The sequence below is a fragment of the Zootoca vivipara genome, chromosome 15 (genome assembly GCF_963506605.1).
Source record: "Zootoca vivipara chromosome 15, rZooViv1.1, whole genome shotgun sequence".
Classification (NCBI taxonomy): domain Eukaryota; kingdom Metazoa; phylum Chordata; class Lepidosauria; order Squamata; family Lacertidae; genus Zootoca; species Zootoca vivipara.
This window is the reverse complement of record NC_083290.1, coordinates 9,601,590-9,626,651: the sequence shown is the minus strand read 5'-3', so window position 1 is coordinate 9,626,651 and position 25,062 is coordinate 9,601,590.

Genomic DNA, 25,062 nt, shown 5'->3' with positions numbered 1-25,062 from the left:
CTTCTTGCAGTCCATGGGACTCTCAAGAGTCTCTTCCAGCACCATAATTCAAAAGCATCAATTCTTCGGCGATCAGCCTTCTTTATGGTCCAGCTCTCACTTCCATACATCACTACTGGGAAAACCATAGCTTTAACTATACGGACCTTTGTAGGCAAGGTGATTCTCTGCTTTTTAAGATGCTGTCTAGGTTTGTCATTGCTTTTCTCCCAAGAAGCAGGCGTCTTTTAATTTCGTGACTGCTGTCACCATCTGTGTCATGGTCCGGTCGGCGGGCGTCAGGACCAGAGGCAAGATGGTGGTGTAGAAGCAGGAACAGGTGCAGGGCTGAGGGTCCAGCAGCAGGCAGTAGCAGGGTCAAGGAGCAAGGCAGAGGCGAAGGTCCAAGGAGCAAGAAGCAAGGCGAAGGCTCAAGGAACACGAAGCAAGGCGAAGGTCCACGGGTCGAGGAGCAAGGTGAAGGCAAAGCAAGGGTCCAAGGGTCGAGGACCCAGGCGTCGGCAAGGCAAGAGTCCAAGGAACAAGGAGCAAGGCGAAGGCTCAAGGAACAAGAAGCAAGGCGAAGGTCCAAGGGTCAAGGAGCAAGGCGAAGGTTCAAGGAACAAGAAGCAAGGCGAAGGTACAAGGGTCGAGGATCAAGGCATCGGCAAGGCAAGGGTCCACGGAGCAAGGATCAAGAGGCCAGATGCAACCAGGCAGGGAAAGCGTTGCTGTGGCAAAGAGCTGAAGGGAAATGCTGAGCTTTTATCCCTCCCAGCTCCTGCCACCAGGTGCAGTGAGATAACAAGTGGCCTCACCTGAGAGACTACTCCTTGCCTCTCCAGCACAAGCTGAGGTCTCCACCTGTGTGGCCACACCTTGCTTCTCCAGCACAAGCTGAGGCATGCTCCAGTCCTGCAAAGCACTACAGGCCCCAGAGCCTGACTCCTGCCCATACTCCTGACAATCTGCAATGATCAAGGAGCCCAAGAAAGTAAAATCTCTCACTGCCTCCATTTCTAGCCCCTTCTATTTGCCAGGAGGTGATGGGACCAGTGGCCATGATCTTGGTTTTTTTGATGTTGAGCTTCAAACCATATTTTGCACTCTCCTCTTTCACCCTCATTAAAAGGTTCTTTAATTCCTCCTCACTTTCTGCCATCAAGGTTGTGTCATCTGCATATCTGAGGTTGTTGATATTTCTTCCGGCAATCTTAATTCCGGCTTGGGATTCATCTAGTCCAGCCTTTCGCACAATGAATTCTGCATATAAGTTAAATAAGCAGTGAGACAATATACAACCTTGTCGTACTCCTTTCCCAATTTTGAACCAATCAGTTGTTCCATATCCAGTTCTAATCGTGGCGAAGGAGCTTGAATAACTCAGAGAAGCTATGGGCTATGCCATGCAGGGCCACCCAAGATGGACAGGTCATAGTGGAGAGTTTTGACTAAACATGATCCACCTGGAGAAGGAACTGGCAAGCCACTCCAGTATCCCTGCCAAGAAAACTCCATGGACAAAGACAACAGGGAGGAGATATACTATCTCCTTATTCCTCATCACCTCCCTACTGCTTGTTTAATTAGGATTAGAAAATCCTTCTTAAATAATAACCTGGCTAAATATGCAAGTTAAAGTCATACCTCGGTTTAAGCACGCCTCGGTTTGAGTATTTTCAGTTTAAGTACTCCGCGGACCTGTCTGAAACGGATTAATCCACTTTCCATTACTTTCAATGGGAAAGTTCGCTTCAGGTTAAGTATGTTTCAGGTTAAGTACAGACTTCCAGAACCAATTGTGTTTGTAAACTGAGGTACCACTGTATATAATTTAGCCATGGAAGATAAACAACATAGTTTCTGGCAGAAGACAAATGGCAACTGGGATTTTTGTTGGAGAGGGACAGGCTTTTGTTAGGGGGGGGGAACCTCAGGTTTGTATTGATTTTTATATATTTTGATTGATCTAGGGGGGTAGCAGCCCCCCTGCCTCCCTGGTTACGCCCATGGTGCTGCATATAACCGATATAGGGCAGAATGGAAAGCAATGCCTTTTCATATCTCCATAAGTGTGGAGCCTTCTCTGATTATGGAAGCTCCCTGCATAATTTGTTGTTGTTGTTTAGTTGTTTAGTCGTGTCCAACTCTTCGTGAACCCATGGACCACAGCACGCCAGGCACTCCTGTCTTCCACTGCCTCCCGCAGTTTGGTCAAACTCATGTTCGTAGCTTCGAGAACACTGTCCAACCATCTCGTCCTCTGTCGTCCCCTTCTCCTAGTGCCCTCAATCTTTCCCAACATCAGGGTCTTTTCCAAGGATTCTTCTCTTCTCATGAGGTGGCCAAAGTATTGGAGCCTCAGCTTCATGATCTGTCCTTCCAGGGAGCACTCAGGGCTGATTTCCTTAAGAATGGATAGGTTTGATCTTCTTGCAGTCCATGGGACTCTCAAGAGTCTCCTCCAGCACCACAATTCAAAAGCATCAATTCTTCGGCGACCAGCCTTCTTTATGGTCCAGCTCTCACTTCCATACATCACTACTGGGAAAACCATAGCTTTAACTATACAGACCTTTGTCGGCAAGGTGATGTCTCTGCTTTTTAAGATGCTGTCTAGGTTTGTCATTTCTTTTCTCCCAAGAAGCAGGCGTCTTTTAATTTCGGGACTGCTGTCACCATCTGCAGTGATCAAGGAGCCCAAGAAGGTGAAATCTCTCACTGCCTCCATTTCTTCCCCTTCTATTTGCCAGGAGGTGATGGGACCAGTGGCCATGATCTTGGTTTTTTTGATGTTGAGCTTCAGACCATATTTTGCACTCTCCTCTTTCACCCTCATTAAAAGGTTCTTTAATTCCTCCTCACTTTCTGCCATCAAGGTTGTGTCATCTGCATATCTGAGGTTGTTGATATTTCTTCCGGCAATCTTAATTCCGGCTTGGGATTCATCTAGTCCAGCCTTTCGCATGATGAATACTGCATATAAGTTAAATAAGCAGGGGGACAATATACATAATTTAGAACCCTTCAAAACTGGGGCTCTTCAGACGTTCATGTCCAGATATTGGTGCTTTTCTTTTTTAAAAACAACAACAGCAGCATCCATCAACATTTGACAATATGGCCCTGGGAGATTTCCCCCCTCCCCCATTTCGAGTTAGCATCAGTTATACTTAAAATAAATTGCCACTGCGTGCTGTTAATTCCGGAGAAGAATGGTAAATTCCATCCTCTTCTCTGAGACTTGTTTTCACAATGAATTAATGGGGCTTAATTTAGCACTGCGTTCGCAAACGGTAGCGCTGAAGGAATGCATGCGACATGTTTCTGCTTCCCTCCATCGCCACCCCCTTATTACAGGCATTCCGTCTTCTGCGGCTCCTTTTGCCATGTCAGACTTGGTTTGCGGAGGAAGCCGCACTGTGTTTAAGCGAGAGCCAGGCAAGTGCATTCCCTCTTCCTTCACAAAGGATTGTGTCTTGCTTTTCTCCTCCCTGTCTTCAAAAGTACCATGGCTGGCAGAAATTCATCTGATTCAAGTGGTAATGCTTAGGGCAATCCAGGCAAATTGGTTAATTTCACGTTTTCTGTTTCTCGTGTTTCCAGTTCTCCACGTTGTCACATCAGCCGGCATTTTTTATATATATAAAAAACACACCTGTCATGAAACTTCAACAGTACACAGTTGGTGCATTTTCAACAGTATTAAGAGATTATATCTCCCCACCCCCACCCCCAGGTACCCCTTCTTTCCCCCAAAGGGGTTTTTCATAAGGGACCTTCAGCGTGGTCCTTAGGTGAGCACCTGCCTGGCATATTTATTCTAAATGTCCCTGGCTTGGAAATCAGCACAGCCAACTGATATTGTTCTGTTTCTTGCTGCTTCTCTCCCCCCCCCCTCCTTCTCCAATGCCAGGGTGGTGGTGGGTGGTGGGTCCCAGATTCCTGCTTGTGCAAATGGCAAATTCCTCTTTTACCAGGAGGAAAGAGAGTGCTGAGGTATGACTGACAGCTTAGTGGAGTAGCCCTGCAATTTGCTTTAAGTTTAAATAACAGGCAGCCCTAATCTGATCAATTAGCAAAGTAATTCCAAGGACGGGGGGTTGGGGGTTGGGGGTGGAATAAAATGAAACATTAAATGCCTCTCATGCACAAGACACTTAGGAACTCCCTCAGGTTTCCTGCTTTGCCGTAACCAAGTTTAGATTTAAAATTCAAAATTGATTCTGCTTTGTGCCTCTCCTACTCAAAATTTTAATTTAACACTGCAATGAGAATACTTCTGCGTTGCAATGCATCCCTTTGGAGGCTTCCATAAACAAGGGCTGCACATATTAAGCCAAAGCTGATCACAGTTCACTAAGGAAAAAAAATGAATTCCCCCCCTCTTTTTTTTCTTTTTCCTTTTTTGGAGGGAGGGGAGAGGGGAATACACACAAGGCAACTCTTAATCGTGCACTCACGATAGTGTGGGCAAATTAGCTTTTCTTTGTGCTCTTGGACCTGTGCAAATTACAGATCCAAATGGGATTTATCAAGGTACCCAAGGTATTTTGGAGTTAGATTTTTTTTTTTACCCTATCCCTCATCAAACAGAATCAAAGGGGCCCTGGGCAAAGTGCCCTTATCAGCAAGGAATGGACAAATCACTTCCTCTTGGTTTCTCTCATTTTTCAAACTCTACATTCAGTTCTCCACACTTCCACAGCAATTTGCCAACGAACGAATGAATATCATATGTAGCTGCAGGACAGAAATCCTGCAGTCATTTTATTTATTTTTCTCTTCATGCTTCTTTCATATTTTATTTTATTTTTTGCCCTTTTCTCTAGCTTTCTCTTTCTTTAGGTTTCTCCTTTTCTTGTCTCTTCTCCTTTCTGACTTTGTTCCCTTTTAGACGAAGCAGCTGTTTTACCTCAGCATATTATAAAAAGATACTTCTTCATGGGTATGTATTTTTCTGTATCTTTGAATAGGTATCAATAAATAAATTGGGGAGGGGGGGAGAAGTTCAAAAAGAGAAGCCCACGAGCAGGGCATGAAAACAACAGCCCTCACTTGTCTGTACACAGAGGCAGACTTTGGTCATCTTTTATAGTATGGTTCCTGTAGAAGCTCAAAATCTGGCACCACCAAATGGACCTTCTCAAAATGAAAAAAAATCCTCCCAACAGCACCTTAAAGACCAACTACAGTGGTACCTCTACTTACGAATAACTCTACTTACGAATGTTTCTACTTACGAATAGAGCTCCGTCCGCCATCTTGGATGCGGTTTAGATAGGATTTTTTCTACTTACAAATTTTTAGATAGGGTTGCTTCTACTTACGATTTTTTTCTCCCAATGCATTCCTATGGGATTCGACTTACAAATGTGTGTTCGGAACGCATTAAATTCGTAAGTAGAGTTACCACTGTAAGTTTTTTATTGTGGTATGAGCTTTTATGTGTATGCACACATCAGAATCTGAAGAAGTGTGCATGCACACGAAAGCTCATACCAAAATAAAAAACTTAGTTGGTCTTTAAGGTGCTGCTGGGAGGAATTTTTTTATTTTGTTTCGACTATGTCAGACCAACACGGCTACCTACCTGTAACTGGATCTTCTCAGTTATGGATCTTCTCAGTTTTGCACTCCCTCGGCTCAGCACCCTGTGCGGGGGAACCACCCACACCACCCTAAATCCATTGCTGCTGTACACCAAAAGGTCTCTGCGCAAAGAAATTGTAGCCTATGTGTCAGGGTTGTAGTAACTACTCTTGAGTAACGACCTTCCACACGCTTGTCTTTCAGACGTTTTTATTGGTGCACATTATTTACAGTGTAACGAACTGCTGATTCCATGTCTACCCGCTCGAGTCAGATTCCTGCACTGCCCCCCTCCGCGTTCTGGACCAACATAAAAGCCTCGGAACTGAGAAGCACCTCCCTTTCCTCCTCCTCCTCAATTCTGGCGTCGGGGGGGGGGGGAACGGGTCTTCTGTCTGACCGATTCCTGTCCTCTCTTTCCACCTCCCTCTCTTCCTGCCTATGGAGCAGGGGCTCTTGGATGTTGCCAGAGCCCTGGCACACCCTCTCCATTTCCTGACTCCCTCCATCAGACCCTTCGCTCTCATGACTGCTGGGAGACGGGCTGCTTCGGATGGGGGGGGGGTTCTCTATAAGCCCTCCCCCTTACACTATGCTACCATAGGAAGCTTCTTTTTACTGAGTTCAGGCCATTGGTCCATCTAGCTTAGTTTTGTCAACAGTGGTTCTCCAGGGCAAAAAAGATTCCCAGCCCTACCTGGACATGGTAGAGGTTGAAACTTGAATCCTCTGCAAGCTAAGCAGCTACAGCCCTTCATGATAAACCTTTGTTCATAGACATTTGTGCCATTCATCACTCTCATCCTTTTAAATTGTTCTTTATGTAGTAGAGCGTAAGACTCTTAATCTCAGGGCCATGGGTTCGAGCCCCGCATTGGGTAAAATATTTCTGCATTGCAGGGGGTTGAACTTGACGACCCTTGTAGTCCCTCCCAACTCTACAATTTTATGATTCTATGATTTATTAAGTGTGATTACTTATAGCTAAAGAAGATTGGCAGGTTAAATTAATGGAATATGCCGAAATGGCAAAATTGACAATGAAATTAAGAGGAAGAGACGACAACGAATTTAAGGAAGAATGGAAGGACTTTATTGCATATATACAGAAGCAATGTACACAGGTTAATACCTTAGCAGGGTTTTAAGATTATTTGTAATTTTATTATGAATGGATAATAAGCAATTCAAATGGTTAAAATTCTACAATGGACATGCAGAATGTTGACATACAATGAGACCAAGGAAGGGAATAGGGGGAAGTCAAATTGTTTTGTTTTGATTTTTTATTGTTGTCTGTTTTATTTCTGTTATTGTTGGGAAATTAATAAAATGTTATGAAAAAAGTGTTATTGCTTATATTGCTACCGGTATGATTCTATGACTTATTAAGTTTTATTACTTATTCATTAAGCAAAGGAGTCCAGGGAGGCAAATGCACAAACAATAAAACATCTAAAAACCAGTTCGAATACAAAGACCAGAAACAATATTTACTTAAGAGACTGGTTAGAAGAGGAAAGTCTTCAGTCAGCGCTGAAAAGACAACGGAAATGGTACCTGCCTGGCATTTAATGGTAGGGAATTGCAAAGGGGAGGTGCCATGGTGGTAAAATCCTGGTTCTTATCTTGTGCAGAAATGGAACAGGCCTGATAAGATGATTGTGGCATTAGCCCTATCCAGCTAGTGCTGAGAGTGAAAGAGTCAATTGTTTAACCAATAAGAACCCAGGGGGCGGAGTCTGTTAGGCTATAAAACAAGCCGGGGGGGGGGGAGTTAAGAGTTAGTTCAGTTGAGAGTTCAGTTCTGAGTCAGAAACAGCATCTGAGAGGAACAGCAGACAATCTAAGGAAGAGCCAGTGTGGTGTAGTGGTTAAGAGCGGTAGACTTGTAATCTGGGGAACCGGGTTCGCTTCCCCGCTCCTCCACATGCGGCTGCTGGGTGACCTTGGTCTAGTCACACTTCTCTGAAGTCTCTCAGCCCCACCCACCTCACAGAGTGTTTGCTGTGGGGGAGGAAGGGAAAGGAGAATGTTAGCCGCTTTGAGACTCCTTCGGGTAGTGATAAAGCGGGATATCAAATCCAAACTCTTCTAAGTGGAAACTGGGAGGAGATTGGTTTGAATTGTGAACAAGAGTGAGGAAGGTATAGGAAGGTATAGGCCGGTACAGTGGTACCTCTACTTGCGAATTTAATGCATTCCGAACACACATTTGTAAGTCGAAAAAAATTGTAAGTCGAATCCCATAGGAATGCATTGGGAGAAAAAAATGGTAAGTCGAAGCAACCCTATCTAAAAATTCATAAGTAGAAAAAATCCTATCTAAACCGCATCCAAGATGGCGGACGGAGCTCCATTTGTAAGTAGAAAAATTCGTAAGTAGAGTTATTTGTAAGTAGAGGTACCACTGTATAGGAGCCAAGTTAATATATTGTCTGAGCACCATTTAAGAAACCATACGCTTGTTCTCTGTACAAAATAAACTGAAGTCTATGTTCACTTTCAAACTCTGTCTGGACTTACCTGGTTGGTGGCAGCAGGAAACCAATGGTGGCACAGGGATCAATCGATCATAAAATGTCCGGGGACCCTGTGCGATCGCCACAATGATATTTGCAGGAAGACCTCTCTTGCAGCGAGCAGTGATCCATTGGGTATATAAGGGGTAAGAACATCTTTTGAAGGATCGATCAAAGGTCCACCTGGCCCAGTATCCTCTTTCCCTCCATGGCCAATCCAATGCTTCCAGGAAGCTCGAGACATGAGGCAGGCAATAGCTCTTTGTCAGTGTTTGTCTCCCAGTAAACTGGCCAGCCATATGTCTCTAGGAAACCCACAAAGCAGCATATAAAGGGGAAGAGCTGTTTCTCCCCATTCAGAGGGAGGCTATCTCTAAGCATGCAGGCTGCATGTAGCTGTTGTCCATAACAGCCACTGACATCCCCATTCAACACAGGGAAACACTTTTTGAATAATAATAGATCCTTATTGTCACCTGCCAAGCCCTCTGTTTTTAATTAGGTTACATATTCCCTTTGGCTCTTGCGAAACGCTATTAGTAGCCTTGCTGATCGCAGCTTCTCTGGGTTTTCTGCAGCCATAAATGCCATTCATATGCAGTAAATACCAAATGAGTCATACCCCTGGTGCAAGTCTTAAAGTCAGCATAAAGGAATATGCTCACTGTAAAAAGAATTCTAAGGGGAGCTAGGAGAACTGTACATGTGTGCGTGTTGAGCCTTGAGAATCGATTGTTGCAATGGGCTCAATGTGGGGCTACCCACAAACCACCTTTTTTTCCATAGCAAGGGAGCATTGCAGAAAGATGGTAGAAGAGCACACGCCTGCCAACATCTCACAAAGGAAAACACACCCACAACTGTGACACCCTTACTTTCAGAAGAACCTCAGTAGCAGCTTCGCACACTGTAGTGGGGATGTTTCTGGATGTACCGTATCTATCACCATGTCCACCCATTTTTTGGCTTCATCTTCTTGGATATACAGTGGTACCTCGGTTTATGAACACAATTGGTTCCGGAAGTCTGTTCATAAACTGAAGCGTTCATAAACTGAAGCGAACTTTCCCATTGAAAGTAATGGAAAGTGGATTAATCCATTCCAGACGGGTCCACGGAGTACTCAACCTGAAGCGTACTTAACCCAAAGCATGGGTGTAATTGGTTCCGGAAGTCTGTTCATAAACTGAAGCGTTCATAAACTGAAGCAAACTTTCCCATTGAAAGTAATGGAAAGATAATTAATCCGTTCCAGATGGGTCCGCTGCATTCGTAAACCGAAAATTCGTAAACCAAGGTGTTCATAAACCGAGGTTCCACTGTATGGGATTATGCGGCTCATTTGGTTGGCAATATAGTATAGTCCTATGTTAGGAATGCCCCATCCTCCTTCTGAGGAGGGGAGGTGCAGGAATTTGGAGTTTATTCGTGGCCTTTTTGTTTGCGAAGATAAATGAGGGCAGTTTTTTCTGCCACTTATGGAGTTGGGTTGGGGGAATCCAGACTGGAAGGGTTTGGAATAAGTAGGTTAGCTTAAGGAGTATTGTGATTTTAATCATAGCTATTTTGTCTGAGAGAGTGGAACGGGTTCTACTCCATCTCTTCAGGTCTTTGTTGATTTTACACCAGAGGGGGGAGTAGTTTTGATGGTATAGTTTGCTGAGGTTTCTGTTAACCACAGAAGCTGTCACTGATACACCCAGGAACCTCACCTAAATGCTGGAGAGGCTGAACCTCCAGAGGCACATACCTCCACATGTGGTGGGAATGCCCCAAAGTTCTGCTGCAGGAAATCTGCAAAATAACAAAACAAGTAATAGAGGCAACTCCAGAGTTAACCCTATTAAATATCTTCCAGGACAACAAGGCACATTCATGTGACAAGGAATGTGAGATAGAATGTCAACATCCGGAGCATCTGTTTTCCAGAGAAGAGTGCTAAAATTGCTGGGAGATCTTATAACTGGGCAGCAAGAATTTAGTGCACAACTAAGAGACACCAGGGAACAATGTCAGGAATTGAACAAAACTATACAGAATGGGATTGACAATGGAAAATTAATTCCAACAAGAAGAAGAGAAGGATCAGGACTTTCCTGACAGTTCTGATCCTTTTGAATTGGAAGAACAAGAATTGGAACTGATTTCATGGGAAATGTGGGAAAATGTGAACAGGCAAGGGAAAGAGTGTGGGAAGATGGAGGGACAGAAGGAAGGGAGGACAAATACATGGGTGGCAAAATGGGAAAGAATGGGAGTGGGATGAGGAAACTCTGAATTAAAAGTAATGCAGGAAAAAAATGGTTATGGAGTTTGGACTGTATTATGGAATATGAATTTGGAAGTTGGACAACATTTTGGAATTGCTGTATCAAATGGGGGAAAGAATCTAGGGGAGAGGAGGAAGGAGTGAATAATTAAGGACAGAAGAAAATATATGGAAATAAGGAAAGGATTAAACTTATGAAAATTTTCCTGGATGGAAGATTAGGCTAGGGAATAGAAAATATGAAAATAATGCTAATATGAAGTTTATGAGGATATTGACTTGTTGTATGAATTTAGGTTTAAAGATTATGAGTTGAATTGTTAGAATGAAAGTGTAATGAATGATTATGAGAAGATATGGAAATCAAGGGGCAGAGATCAAGGGAAGTCACCAAAATAATGTTAATTAAATGAAGATTGAGTGTATGTTATAATTCTTTTTTCTTTTTTCCTTTTCTTTTTTGAATCTTTTTCTTTTTTCTCTTTTTATTATTTTTTGGGGGGTAGGGGTTTTTCTTTTTTTTCTTGTTTTTTTCTTTTTCTTTTTCCTTTTTTATCTTTTTTAGAAGACAGGTATGGATAGATCGTTGGGTGGCTGTCCTCCTTCGTATTCCCTCGTTACCTTAGGGCCCACTGGTGGCAGAAGCGGGCTCTGGGGGGGAGGGAGGGAGGAGGGGAGAAACCCGGCTATAAAATGGAACTCCTTCAACTATCCACCTGGCATGGGACCCGCTCGTGGCAGGAGGGGGCTCGTGGTGGGGGTGGAAGAGGGTGAGTGAAGATGGAAATGTATGTCTTGTTTCATTCTGTAAAACTAATAAAAATTATTATAAAAAAATAAAAAAGGAACTCATAATTCACTTGCTCTCAGCAGCTAGAAACATTGTTGTTGTTGTTTATTTGTTTGTTACACAAGGAAATACTTAATAAAAACTAATTTTTAAAAGAAGAAGCAACTTTGTACCTGATCAAACTGTTTGTTGATCTAGCCCAGTATCCTGCCTTGTGTCAGCCAGGGTATAACTCATCAGAGGATGACCTGGAGGCCACAGCATGGCATCTAGCAGAGGATTGGGCCAAATCTGGAAACGAGGAGCTCTTTAGGACTGACTGCTTGTGCAGGAACAACTTCTGGAAGTAACCCAAGTGATAATTGGCTGGGAATAAATGGAAGGATGGTGTCTATGGTGTAGACCAGCACGTCCAACAGGTAGATCGTGATCTACCAGTAGATCACTGGACGTATGTGGTAGATCACTGGTAGATCACTGGCTCCCTCAAAAGAAGCTCAACAACTTTGGCTCCCCTAAAAATGCTCAACATTTTAGCCCTTCACCCCCCCAAACGGCTTTCTTCAACAACTCTGACCTGAACCCCTAAAAATGGGCCTTCCTCCTTCCTAAAAAGCTCAACAACTTTGACCGGAACCCCTAAAAACAGGGCTTTCCTCCTCCCTAAACAACTTTGACCTGAACACCCCAAAAGGGGGTAGATCACTGCCAGTTTTTAACTCTGTGAGTAGATCGCAGTCTCTTCGGAGTTGGCCACCCCTGGTGTAGACTTTACACATTCAACAAATATGAAGAGGCCAGTGGGTTGAGCTGTTGTTTCTCAATAGTAGGGATTGGGTGTGTGGTCGATTTTCTTTGATTTTTAAATGAACCCGACCAAAATCCCCTTTCCCAAATCAATGTGCAAACTGAAATGCAGGTATCTGCCAAAAAATTGCCATTCTCCAGATTTTGCAGTGCTCTTCTCCAGCCAAGAAATGTATACAAAATGCATATACTAGGATATATTGTTTTCATATTTTACTAGGGCGAAATGTATGTATTAGTGATGGTAACACACATACGTGCATTGTATTAAGGGGAATTTGCATGGAAATGCTGTTGAATAGAAAAGTTGCCTCTAAAAAAATCACAAATTTCTGGGCTGGAAAAAATGAGAAACTGAGAGAAGCCAAAATGACAGAAATAGCCATTCTTTCTCAATAGTTGCCTATACCTCTAGATTCCACGTTCCTACCAGCATCATGGGATTTTGTATAAACACCTGATTTCATAAAAGCAATCCAGTCTTAACAGTCCCTCCTTCCCTTCTTTCATAGCCTAGTAAAATAGGTTCTTTATTGAAGATGGTGAAATCTTACAAAAGCTAAATGCCGAAGGCTGTCTTGATGGGAGATGATATTACCCATTAAAAACAACATATTGTTCTTTGCAATTCAGGGAGTCTATTACATTTTGAGATGCTTCTGTTCTCTTCCCCTTTCCCCACCCACTCCTTTGCCTTGTACTAAAGAAGTGAATGTTGTTAGGTAAAGGGCAAAATTGTGACTTTTGATGGGAAGCAGAAGGCATAATCGTGTCCTTACGTGACCCTGAGCAAATGCAGAGCCATCAGGAGAACAAAACCATGGCTTTTTGTAGTACATAAAAACAGAAAGGATGTACCATTTGGTATATAGCTCCACATAAAAAGGTAAAGGGACCCCTGACCCAGTCATGGACGACTCTGGGGTTGCGGCACTCATCTTGCTTTACTGGCCGAGGGAGCTGGCGTACAGCTTCCAGGTCATGTGGCCAGCATGTCTAAGCTGCTTCTGGCGAACCAGAGCAGCACATGGAAACGCTGTTTACCTTCCCACCAGAGCAGTACCTGTTTGAATCCCCTCGACGGGGTGAGCTCCCATTGCTCAGTCCCTGCTTCTGCCCACCTAGCAGTTCGAAAGCACGTCAAAGTGCAAGTAAAATAAAAAAAAATCCCTCAGTAGCACCTTAAAGACCAACTAAGTTTTTATTTTGGTATGAGCTTTCGTGTGCATGCACACTTCATCAGATACAAAGTGGAAGTAGATAAACAGGATAAACAGGAAAAGACCTTTCATAAAATTGAAAGAGGGGTGCTTAATGAAGACTGAGCATGTTCAGTTGACATTTTTTTCCAGTTGGGGCAATTAAAAGCATAAAACTGGGAGGGGGTGGAATAGTGTTTCCTAGAGGGGAGAATATGGGCTCCTTTTGGAAGGTTAGGATATACTGCAACATATTCCTTCTAATTTCAAAAATAAGATCAAGGTAATAAAAAATAAGACAGCGCTTTCTTTCTTTTTATTAGAATGGTGCAACCAAACTAGCCAAGTCTCAAATCATATCAGGTGCTGAATCTGGATATATTCAACGCAGCTATAAATCACTGCAGTCTTGGTGGACCTTAATTGATTTGTAGCAATTTGCACTGATCTGGAGCTCAAAATGGTCTGTAAAAAAAGCCAGACAGACTGTCTCCACAGTGTTGCAATTAGGAATGATGAAACCATATAAGGAGAATGCCGTGAGGGGGAGGAGGGTGACTGGAGTTCTTTCATTGGGCACTCTAACTTCCAATATCTTCCTTGCCTGTATGTGGGATAGAGAGGGTGTGTGTGTGTGTGTGTGTGTGTGTGTGTGTGTGTGTGTGTGTGTAGAAACTAGCCTGCTGTCCAACAGCAGAGTTTACATTCATTGCTCTCCCCACTTTTGCCTTCTACCACTGGCATGTGGCCCCTGGAAGTTTGCCCAGGAGGAAATGCGGCCCTCAGAACTGAAAAAGGTTTCCCACCCCTTGATATGTAGCCACTGTGGCAAATACATATCAGCAGAGCAATTTAATGCATCTCTCCATCCCCAAAGCATCTAAGCCACAGGCCATTGTCACATTTTGTGGCCAAGTGTTTTGCAGATATTGCTTGCCTAAATGGAGAGATGTAAATGAGTGGGTATGTGTAGAAACTACCATACTGTACAACTAAAATGTGCAAACTAACCTCTGACACCAGCCATAACTTCTATGTGGCCCATACAAGGTTACCCTCAAAAGGAATGCATCCCTCAGACTGAAAACAATTGCCACATCCCTACTCAAAAAGATTCTGAATTCTCTCTCCAAAAGATTCCTAGAAAATATCACAAATCACATTGCACTCAGGATTTACTGTTGAATAGCATTAATAGGATCAGGCGTCATATGTCATATTAACCCAAACTTTGGTGGCATCAAAACAAGAGGGATTGCATAATAAGGGTTTATTGTGTGTGGAAGTAGCTGTTCACATGAGTTTCCTTCCATTTCTTCTTGTTTACTGAGGCCCAATTCAGTCTAGCTTCAACTCCTTCTTCAAATGCAATTTCAGCAACAAATATACTGTTTGTTCCGATATGCTACTATCTGATAGCTGTAGATGCTGCGGTGAAATCACCGTCTGAAAAGATTTCAGAAATTGAAGCAGCAAAACATATTGTCAGCTCAATATGTCTGTGTCCATAGGGTATAGAATTTCAGCTCATTTATTTCTCAGGAAGCGAGCGCAACTGTGTTTTTGTAACAAACAAAAAAATGAGAATATTTGGCATTCTGACATAATGGCGAGCAATCTGTTCTGCAAAAGATCTTTCCTTTCTTTGTTTATCGTAAGTGAAAATGTCCTTACTGTGAGGACTTCCCATTGCTGCAAATGATTTCATCAACTATTCCTGCTTACGTATTTATTTGCTTGGGGGTAGAGGGGGGCAGTTCCTGAATAGAAGTTGTCTAACTGGCTACATAGGGATCCAGGTGGCACTGTGGGTTAAACCACAGAGTCTAGGGCTTGCTGATCAGAAGGTCGGTGGTTCGAATCCCTGCAACGGGGTGAGCTCCCGTTGCTTGGTCCCAGCTCCTGCCCACCTAGCAGTTTGAAAGCACATCAAAGTGCAAGTAGATAAATAGGGACTTCCTGCTCCAGCAGGAAGGTAAACGGCGTTTCCGTGCGCTGCTCTGGTTCGCCAGAAGCAGCTTTGTCTTGCTGGCCACATGACCCGGAAGCTGTCTGCGGACAAAGGCCGGCTCCCTCGGCCTATAGAGCGAGATGAGCGCCGCAACCCCAGAATCGGACATGACTGGACCTGATGGTCAGGGGCCCCTTTACCTTTTAACTGGCTACATAGGGGATGTTGCTCCATAACTTGATTGGGAAAAGATCCAGACTTGCTGTGATGTCTGTGAGCCAGTGCTTGAACCACCCAGGAGGAATCTGTTTCTGAAATGAGTGACTGAGTTTCATGGGCAAAAGGGCAAAGAGAGGGCTGGTAGACACACACACATACACACACACACACACACACACACACACACACACACACACACCCCAACAAATGATGGTGGTGGCCCCAAACACACCAAGCCCCCTGGACCCCTTTTTGGCAGTCAGCAGCTGACAACTGTAGTTGACACCCCTGCACTGTTGAGTTATAGGAACGTAGTACCGTACCAATTCAGACTATAGGTCCATCTAATTCATTCTTGTCTGACTGTCAGTTGTCAGGCAGGAGCCACTCCCAGCCGTACCTGGAGATGACAGGGATTGAACCTGGGACCTTCTGCATGCACAGCAGATAGTGCACCACTGAGCCACAGCATAGCATCGTGACTGTGAGCTTTGAGGACAAAATGGTAGTGGCCAATAGACAGCGGCTGCCAGGAAGAGCCCAAGAAACCAACACCAATGCTGTGGTAGGCTTCAAACGCCAAATTTTGATTCCCTCAAGTTACTCAAAATGGTCACCCGGTTTTGCCATACACAAATGATGTGGTTAATTATGGGAGTTGGGAGGAGAGTGAGATGAAACTGACATTTTGCTCTGCGCAGCAGTCCATTTCCTCAGACCAGAGCAATTTATGATGTCTGTCTTTTCAGATTCCGCTCATTCTGGTCGCCCTGCTGGCATTAGCGATACCTACATTTCACGGCAGGAACTGGGCATTTTTTAAAAAAAAATTGTTTTTGCATAGGTGTATCTTGTTCCTGGGACGTGGGTGGCGCTGTGGGTTAAACCACGGAGCCTAGGGCTTGCTGATCAGAAGGTCGGTGGTTCGAATCCCTGCGACGGGGTGAGCTCCCATTGCTCAGTCCCAGCTCCTGCCAACCTAGCAGTTCGAAAGCATGTCAAAGTGCAAGTAGATAAATAGGTACCACTCCGGCGGGAAGGTAAACGGCGTTTCCGTGCGCTGCTCTGGTTCGCCAGAAGTGGCTTAGTCATGCTGGCCACATGACCCGGAAGCTCCCTTGGCCAGTAAAGCGAGATGAGCGCTGCAACCCCAGAGTCGGTCACGACTGGACCTAATGGTCAGGGGTCCCTTTAACCTTTATCTTGTTTCTTGTTGAAACACATCATGGGTTTTGAAGTTCTCAATCCTGCCTCCTGTCTTGTTTCTTGTCCATGGCTCACCTCAGACTGCTGCCCAGCCCACCAAAACTCTTCTGCAACCAACAATCCAACCACTACATTTTACAGACACTGACAGCAAAATCCAGAAAATAACTCTTGCAGATCTCATGAATGTGGCCTCTCTGTATGTTGGGAATATATATTTATATAGCAGCAGGTTTCAGAAATAAATAGTCTGGTAAGACTTCTGGTTGAAAGAATAAAGAAATGTTAAGGTATCTTTCTCCTGGCAAATTGGGTGAGACCTGGCAACCAAAACTTGGGTGGGTATGATTGGATAGCCACAACACCCAATTGGTAGGTCCCTTGATGCAGGGTTTAATCAGGCCAATGGGACGCAGGCTAAACGGATCAAGGGACCTATATATACCGATGCACATGACCCAGAGCTTCCTCTTTTGGTACCTGGATCGGAACACCCGCCCACCTCTCCCTACTTTTAGGGCTTGTGCGCTTGACCTTGCTATGCCGTCGTGTGTCGTCTGTTGTTGGGATAGGGGCACGGCAGGAATTTCCCCCACTTGGCTGATTGGCTGGTGCCATTTGGGTTTCACCTGCCGTGTAGCAAATCATCACAACTTGTAAGGTTGCGGAATGCGGATAGGCTCTGGTTCAGGTGATAAGGATGGGGGAACGCTCTCGCCATCCCTATGTGAAGGGTATTCCGTTAAAGGAATCCAGGGACTCAATAGTTTGGTCAACCCTATGAGGGGGTTGTGGCCGTATCTGAGTCCAGGGGGACATCTGGGTGGTGAACATAGTCTGTTTCCGGCTTTTCACCTATCCAGGTGTTCACCCTAGGCTGACCTATGCTGGTGCCCTGGGTCAGCGCTACCTGCAACGGTGCAGGGAGCTAGTCGAACCAGAGCCTATGCAACCACTCACTTGCTGTGATCAGTAAAGTTGTGGCCTAAGTTCTGCCAAAAACCAAACCAAAATTTGAGTCTTGCCTGAATTTATTTAAGGGGGAGGTTTAAAGGTTTGAACACACAAACAAAGCCATTCTGAGTACAAGCTTATATGTGGCCATCACAGGGTCACGAGGTTCACAAAATGGTCCTAACATTGGACATACAAAGAAAGGCTGAAAAAGAAGGAAAAGAGAGGAAATAAATAATGGGAACACAAAACTACACGGCAACAAGGAGTTACTCAAAAAAGAATCAGCGAGGGAAGAATTGGCTGCCTTTCCGTCTATCACCCCCCTCCCCTGCTGGCTCAGGCCAACTTATTTCAAGCCTTGTTGTTTTACTCCCAACTCAGTATTGATCTGCTTTAGAAGGGAAAGGCATCGTCGACATGATTCCTGGTTTGTATTCTCAATAAAGAGAGACAAAGGAGTTCTTATATCAGGAGAGGGGAAACGAGGAACAGAAGCCACCTGCCTACTCCTTGCACACCAACCTGAAAATCAAGCATCTTGCCTCTGGCATCCGCAACAGATGAGCTGAGAGAGAAAGAGGTCATTCCAAAAAGTAAAAAAATGAGAATGGAGGAAGTTAGCCAAGGGCCAAAATGCCACCACTGGGAAATGGATTGCAGAGGTTTACCATCTGGGCCCGTTAGCTGATGCTCACATCCTCAGCGTGATCACAGCAGGAAGCTGGAGGGATAATGAGGGATGAGTCTGCAGGCACAAAAGACATAGATCTTTCTTCTCTTCCCTTCTTCTTTTTTAAGGGTTGAGCATGTCATAGAACATTTCCTTCAGATTCATCTGTCTCTTCTTCCCTGCCGGCCCTGAAGGCATGTTGTCCCTATGAGCCTCGGATACATCGCAAGCAGAGAGAGCGAATAAGGTGGACAGGTGGGCACCAGGAGGGCTACCTAGTTTGGAACTGGAGAAGCGAAGCATAGGAGGCCACTTGCCAGATGGAGAGGGAGGGGAGGTGAAAGGTTACTACTCAGCGCTGATAAAACTGGGTGATTGATGCTGATGGTGATTGCTCTCTCTGAGCTGAATGTTGGAAGGTCCAGGGTAGAGAGGGAGAAAAGGAGAGAGATGGACTCAGCGGCGGAGCTTCATACTCTACCACCGGGGGCGGAGAGCAGGCACGCTGCCCCCAGGGACGGGGCACGCCATGCACAGGGGCAGGGGCGCGCATTTTGGGGGCGGGGCGGACAGCCGTGATGGTGCCCCTGGGAGCGCGCCGCCCGGGGCACCCCGCCCCCACCGCCCCTATCTTCCTACGCCCCTGGATGGACTAGCCCTAGGTGAGCTATGGGAGGACTTGAAGCTACATCTCCCCAGTCCTGGTTCAGCCATCGCATTGGTGCTTCATGGTTCGGACTACATTTTTAAATGTCCAACACTAAGCAAATCATGTTGTGTGATGTGCTCCAGAGTTTTGAGTAGGGATGGGAATATCTCTCATGGAGGGGATGGCTGGATCTGGAGGAGGAGCAGGACAACTTTAGGGAGTTGGAGATGGATGCCCCTGGGGAGAGTTCTAGTGGGATGGGGGAGTTAAAACTGAGACCCCCAAGAAGTGTTTGAACCCAGGGAGGAGGCCGGCATTCAGGAGGGTGGAGAGCTGGATCCAAGGGAAGAACCAAGCTGGGCTGGTAAAGGAATGTTCCACTCCTGTGACATTGGACACCCCACCCCATGTCTCCTGCTGTGGAGGCATCTCCAGTGCCTCCTCTTGTCAATGAGACACCTCCACTTTCTCTGGGGGTGATTGGCAGTAAATTTGATGCTGAGTCAGTGCTGACACAGCTTCTGTCTCCCACAACATGGAGATGCCAGCACAGGCATGAACAGAGCTCCGGAAATTAACCAACTAAAAAAAGTCCCTGTTTGCTTTCCCACTCCCGAGACTCTGCTCATGCTGTGCCTGCCTTGGTCTTCAAAATGAAGATGTGGTACTGGTATGTGGGTGTTGGGAAGCAATGATGCAGCCAAAGTAAAATTCCACATGTTGCTAGATAAGCAAAGGGTTACAACACATGGAGTTCCCCTCTAAATTCCTAGATGGGGTATTCTGTGAGGTCACATCCCCTGCTTGTCTTGGTAGGGGAAAGTAACAAAAGGAGAATAACAATATTTATTAGGTACCTGTTGCACCTAGTAACCTGTTCCTTACCTATGTGTTGATCTGATTTACGCATTTTTGTGTGAAAATCTTTCCTAAAATACACATTGTTGCATGCCTTGCTTCCTAATACACACTCCTTTTTTCACAAAGCCATTTTCCCTAATGTGAACTGTTTTTGTTCAGCATTATATGCAGTCGTACCTTGGATCCTGAACGCCTTGGTATTCGGACGTTTTGTGACTGTTCCGGTTTGTGAACTTTTTCGGAACCCCGAATGGCTGACAGGGCTTCCACAGCTTCCGACTGGCTGCAGGAGCTTCCTGCAGTCAATCAGAAGCTACGCTTTGGTTTCCGAATATTTTGGAAGTCAAACTGACTTCTGGAACAGATTCCGTTTGACTTCCAAGGTACGACTTTACATTTCTAGGAATACTTAACCCTGGTGTGTGTGTGTGTGTGTGTGTGTGTGTGTGTGTGTGTGTGTGTGTGTGCATTGCTTACCTTCCAAGTTCCGGACTGCAGAATCCGGGACCGGCAGCCATTTGACACTGGAAGTTGCATCGATGTAACTTCCGGTGTCGCTTTGCCCTTCTATGGGCACCAAAAATGGCCGCCGCCAACATCAGAAGTCACGTCTATACACTTCCGGACATGCGTAGATGCGACTTTTGAAACTGGCGGCGGCCATTTTTGGTGCCCATAGAAGGGCAAATCAGAAAGAAAAAAAATGGCCGCTGGCAGGAGAAAATAATGGAGAAAAACGGGAGACGAAGTGATACGGGGGACCACCGGGAAAAGGTAAGTAAAAAAGGGGTTTTCCCGGGGGAAATGGGAGACTTGGCAGCTATGGTGCATTGCTTGGCAGGATATCTTAATTGCAAAGTTCAGATAACTGCAAATTTTGAGGGAAAGCTCTGTTTTGGTTTGCATTTCATCTTAGAAAGTGTGAATCCATTAAGTTTGCCTTTTGGTGTGAATCAGTTTTCTCTACCATCATTAGACCCCTACCGGCTTATGCCAATGACCCACCTGGTCTAGCATCCCCTTCTCACAGTGGCCAACTAGATGCTTATGCAAAGCCCACAAGGTGAACCAAAGCTCAACAACGCTCTCCCACTCCTTCACTTCCCAGCACTCGTATTTGGAAGCGATCATGAGAGGCAGAGCATAGCCATCCCTAGTCATGAGCAAGTTTTCATTCTAGGCAATCGTCTGATGCTGGTAATTTCTTGCCTTAAGGAGAAAGAAAGGTCTGTTTTATCGATGGTTAATACATTTTGTCTGTCTTTGGATGCAAGCAATCTATATGTTAAATATCTCAGCGCTGCTTATTTTCCACGAAATGGATGGTGCATAATAAGCATCGCTTACTCTTTGCCGTGACTGATCAACTTCATTTATCCCACCCTCTTTCTTACTTATCTTTGATATTACTCGAAGCATTTCTTATGGCTGTGCTTTGAACCCTTTCTTGGAAGGTAGTAAATATTTTCTTTGCTCGAGTTCGAATCAATGGCTTTTAACATGCATTGATGGAGGTGGGTGTGATGGGAATGATTCCAGGGTGAGTGATTTGCTGGGGCCCGGTGAACAAACAACTCCCTGTGTTCGCTTGCTAAAAATGTTCCGCCCAGTCATGCTGATGGAATAAATTTCAGCCGACCAAATGAACTGTGATAAAAGGCTGCGCTCTCTAATGAGATATAGGAGAGACTCCGCTTTCTGACATGGATCTAAAACGAAATTCAGTGCCCTGTGGAGCCTTTGGCCTCCCGTGTGTAAGGTTTCTATTTTCCCTTTCCAACGCAGTGGTACCAGGTCTCAACTTAGATGAGATCAGATGCATTTAACCAGCTCCTCAGATGCGGCCCATTCTATAGTCACAAAAGATTGCTCTGTTATTTATTACGATTGGTTGTTTTCTGAGCTCCTCCAAATGGCTGACTTCTTGAGCGAGCATCCTGATTTGCTTGCTTGTAGAGCTTGGACTATGACTAATCTTGGACTATGTCAAAATCATTCTGATTTTGCAGCTTGCTTATAAGACCAGATTGCTCTCCCATCTGACCTGAAAAGGTGTCTGGGCAGGAGTGTCGTTGACATGAACCAGAAAACTGGCATGAACTCACTTCCGGCTCCAGAAACTGTCAATCACAGCCAGGCAGTGTATTTAAGGTTGGGCCACCTGCCCCTTCCTCTTCTTTTTCTCCAAATGTGGCACCCAGTCCACTCTCCCAGTATGCAGTGTGAGTTTACCTGATTGTTTAGCAGGACTTTTTCTCCTCCTTTTGCGCGATTAGCCTGCAAAGGGGTTCCCCCCCCCATTTACTCCACACCAGGCATAGGCAAACTCGGCCCTCCAGATGTTTTGGGACTACAACTCCCATGATCCCTAGCCAACAGGACCAGTGGTCAGGGATGATGGGAATTGTGGTCCCAAAACACCTGGAGGGCCGAGTTTGCCTATGCCTGCTCCACACTGTAGTGTTAGGTAGGTGCACTCAGAGGCAGGTGCAGTTAGAGGCAGATCGGTTTAATTGGCTTTGGTCACTTGGCAGATGTGTGTGGGGAAAGCAAGAGGTTGAGACAGATGGGGACTACCCTGAGACACCTTTGAGATGACAAGGAGAGGTGAGAGGGAGGAGATTGGGAGGAGATGTCAGATGCTGAAGGGGCAACAGAGTTTAGTGAGTAGGAAGAGTCTGTGCCAGGGAGCAGTTCAGACTCTGAGGCTGAAGCAGAGGAGGGGGTCAATGAATGGACTTCTGAAGAATCCAAGGAGTCTCCCTCTCCTGCTGAGACAAGCTCCCCTTCCTGCTAGTCTCCAAAAACTCAAAGAGTAATGAGGAAGGCAGAACAGAGGCCAGAGGTGCACAGGCACAGTTTGAGACTGCTTGGGGAACATCTGATAGAGGAGGAGCTTTAGGGAGGGAGGTAGGCAGGGAGCTTCAGTCCTGGCAACTGCTCCATAGGGGCAAGACCTACTGGGAAGTGTTGCTGAGACCACTAGGCTGAGCAGTATGATTGTTTCCTTGAATACTTAAGTTTACTGACAACAGAGATTTGCTTCCTTTATTGCTGACCTGCGTCTGACTCCAGCCCTGACACATCTATGGACTCAAGTTGTCAGTCTACTCATGAATACATGGTGTACTCATGGGTTAGCAATCCCTGATACTCTTTCACTGCAGTTAGGGTGTGCTTTAGGAGGCCAGAGTATATAAGGCCTCTCTCTTGGGTCTTCTAGTTGTTGAAGACAAGACAAGTCTCTAGCTTCTCAATTCCCTGCCTTACTGTGATGTACCTTGCCTGAACTCCCTGTGTTGTTGACCTTGGACAGCTGCCTGACTCTGTCCCTGGATTACGTTTGGATCTTGACTGATTCTCTCTGCTTGTTCTTCATTTGCTTGGACTGTGCTGCATCTATAACCTTGACCTTATTGGTGAGAACTTCGGTGAAGGTGTCTGTCTTCTGTAACCAGGGACCCAGCCCCTAAGGGTGTTTTAGAGACCAAGTTTGACTGCCTTTATTTTAGCTGTTCTGACATCATAGAAGGCCAGGTTTGGATAGGCAGCTGGGAATTAAGAGGACTTGGGAGAAATAACTTGCTTAGTCCATGGGCAATTCAGGGTAATTGAAACTTAGTAAGCTCGTGGGTGGTGCTTGCCAATCAGAAGGTCGGCGGTTCGAATCCCCGCGATGGGGTGAGCTCCCGTTGCTCGGTCCCAGTTCCTGCCAACCTAGCAGTTCGGAAGCACGTCAAAGTGCCAGTAGGTACTGGCAGGAAGGTAAACAGTGTTTCCGTGCGCTGCTCTGGTTCACCAGAAGCAGCTTAGTCATGCTGGCCATATGACCTGGATGCTGTCTGTGGACAAACGGCGGCTCCCTCAGCCAGTAAAGCGAGATGAGCGCCGCAACCCCAGAGTCGTCAGCGACTGGACTTAACGGTCAGGGGTCCCTTGACCCTTTACATTTAAGCTCTGCTCAACCACTGGGGTTTTTCCAGTAACACCTTTGTCAGTGCAGACTCTTCAAATGGCTTCAGAAGCTTTTAGTGGTGACAAACTGAGAATCAGCACCTGCTGCTTATGGGGTGTGATGGGAATAAGAGATAGTTAAACCACAAGGATGAGCGAGAGGAAGCCATAAAACATATTGCCCATTGATAAACTTTGTCAGAGCTACTCTTGATGGGATTACAAACTTTCATTTCAGACTTAAACAAGCACTTAGAAAGAGGTGATTCTAAAAATATCTAGTTAGCCTAATTAGTGCAAGAGGCATGTGTGTCTATATCTTCCCAATTTGTTTCAACTTATCAATAGTTTCTCTTAATAGGGAACACGGGGAAATGTGTACAGTAAATTTGATTTTATGAGGTTTCCCTTATTTGCCATTAATTACACCAGAGTCCTGGTAATTGTAAATGTCCATTAGTGCATTAACTCGGCAATGATATAATGTGGCCAAAAGAGCAGCTCAGAACTATTTGGGAGGGGAGAGGTGGGGAAAATCCATCCTTATTCATAAATACAGATGCCTGCTGCTTGTTGAGTTTAAAGGCACAGCACTAGTGGAGGAAGGGAACAGCGGTACCCAAGGATGGGGAGAAGAATGTGAAAAGAGGACATCTGCTTGGATCCACAAAATGTGCTGGGAAATGTAGTATCTTGTTGGAGATGAATGCAATGGAGGTCTTTGCCAAGTGGAGTGGGGAAGTGTTGCAGTTGTAGTGGGAGGGCCATAGCTCAGTGGAAGAGTGTCTGCCTTGCAAGCAGAAGGTCCCACGTTCGATCCCCGGCATCTCCTGGTAGGGCTGGGAGAGAGACTTCCTGCCTGAAATCCTGGAGAACTGATGCCAGTCAGTGCTGAGCTAGATGGACCAATGGTCTCTGATTTGGTATAAGGCAACTTCCTATGCTCCTATGCTATTACCTTTTAAGAATCATAAAAAGTTCCCTGCTGGATCAGGCCACTGGCCCATCTAGTCCAGCATCCACTTCTCACATTGGCCAACCCACAGTGCCTACAAATGGGACCTGGGTGCAGCACACTCTCCCCTCCTGTGGTTTCCAGCAACTGCAGCTGGGAAGTATATTACCTCTGGCAGCAGAGGTAGAACATAATCATCAGGGTTGGTAGTCATTGGAAGCCTCATCCTCCACCAGTTTTTCTCATGGATTAAGTCAACAGTGTGATGCAGCAGCTAAAAAAGCCAATGCATTTCTGGGCTGCATCAATAGGAGTATAGCGTCTAGATCAAGGGAAGTAATAGTACCACTGTATTCTGCTCTGGTCAGACCTCACCTGGAGTACTGTGTCCAGTTCTGGGCACCACAGTTCAAGAAGGATACTGACAAGCTGGAACGTGTCCAGAGGAGGGCAACCAAAATGGTCAAAGGCCTGGAAACAAT